We start from the raw sequence: 1,975 nt of genomic DNA, 5'->3' as shown, positions 1-1,975 counted from the left end.
TCATAAGTTGCATATAAATAAAGCAGTCTAATAAAATACCACCGTTTAATTTACAGTAATCCAGACTCATTATGTAACTGAGTTTGACTTCCTGCAGTGCCAAATGCACCACTTGTTACCACGGAGACAGCCTGCTCAAATTTCACCAACTAACTTTTTCAAGCTAACAGCCTGATACATGCAAGATACACAGCTATCCATATAGTGTAGTGCATATATAGCCTGCAAATATGTATCATATAGAAAATTACACACGCATTATCACATTACTGATATCCAGGAACAAATTATGAGGCAGTGGGCCCCAGGGCACAGATACTGTATCATCCCCCACCATGTCTTCAGACCACCAACAAAGAGTCTACTGTGTTACCATGGGGGAAAACACATTAGACAAGGTCTATTCAAACATGAAGAACGGTTTTAGGGCAACACCACTACCACACTTAGGCCAGTCAGATCACCTATCCATACTCTTGACCCCAGCATACACCCCCCTCAGGAGAAAACCAACAACGACCCACTGCGAGTGTGGCAGGGTGTACACCACATCACCAACTACAAGACCACCAACCGCAGTGCTACCGACGGAGACGCCCCCAGACTGTTAGACTAGGCCCCCACCTGTCCTCCACCCTTACACTCAGTACCGGCACCCCCCAGGGCTGTGTGTTGAGCCCCCTTCTCTACACCCTTTATACCCATGACTGTGCCCCCACCCATCCCACCAATACCATCATCAAGTTTGCGGATGACACAACTGTGGTTGGACTTATCTCAGGAGGAGACGAGACAGCCTACAGGGATGAAGTCCAAAGACTGGCAGCGTGGTGTTCAGAGAACAACCTCTACCTGGACTCCTCAAAAACAAAATAAATTATAATAGAATTCCGGAAGAATAGTGCAGACCCCGATCCACTATACATCAACGGGGATTGTGTAGACAGGGTGCCTGTTTTCACGTTCCTGGGGATGCACATCACTGAAGATCCCTCCTGGACTACCAACACCACCGCAGTAGTCAAGAAGGCACAACAGCGACTCTACTTCCTGAGGATACTCAGGAAAAACAACCTGAAGGAGAAGATGCTGGTGTCCTTCTTCCGCTGCTCCATCGAGAGTGTGCTAACGTACTGTGTCTCTGCATGGTATGCCAGCTGCTCAGCAGCAGACAGGAGAGCCCTTCAGAGGGTCATCAATACCGCACAGAAGATCATCGGCTGCTCACTGCCCTCTTTGGAGGATTTATTCAGCTCTCGCGGCCTCAGTAGAGCAGCCAACATACTGAAAGACCCGTCCCACCCTGGACATCATTTGTTCGACCTGCTGCCCTCTGGCAGACGCTTCAGGTCCATTAAATCACGAACAAACAGACTTAAGAACAGCTTCTACCCCAGAGCCATACAACAACTGAACACTGTAAAAACTGACACTGACACTGACAACACTGATGATGGAATTCCACTCTTAATTTCATCTGCACCTTATATATATAGTCCAACTGCACTACTGTACATAGGGCCACAGCAAGTCGGAATGTGCAATATCCTGAAGCGCAATATCTTGCTGCTAATGACAGAAGTTATTGTGCCGTATCGTTAGTGTGTCCATTTGTTTTGTATATTTTGTTTTGTTTTCTTATATATATATTTTGCACGATTGCTGTTTGTTGTGTGTGAGTGCACCATTGGGATTGCCAGTCAATTTCGTTGTACTTGTGTGCAAGGACAATAAAGGAATCTAATCTAATCTACTTCTGGTTATTGTGTGTCCCTTTGTAATGTTCTTGTATCCATTGTATCTTTGTGATAGTTTTGAATCCATGTTTAGTTATTTTGTCTCCCTCTGTCGTCATTAAGCATCCCTGGGATTGTTTTAAATGTACCATTAGTATTCTGTCTCTTTGTACTGGTTTTGCTTCTCCTTTTACTCACTATACTCTGTGTGGTAGTTTTGGATCTATTTAGTTGTTTTG

This window comes from Eleginops maclovinus, chromosome 8 (genome assembly GCF_036324505.1).
Source record: "Eleginops maclovinus isolate JMC-PN-2008 ecotype Puerto Natales chromosome 8, JC_Emac_rtc_rv5, whole genome shotgun sequence".
In the NCBI taxonomy this organism is placed as follows: Eukaryota; Metazoa; Chordata; class Actinopteri; order Perciformes; family Eleginopidae; genus Eleginops; species Eleginops maclovinus.
Note: the sequence above shows the minus strand (reverse complement) of the source record.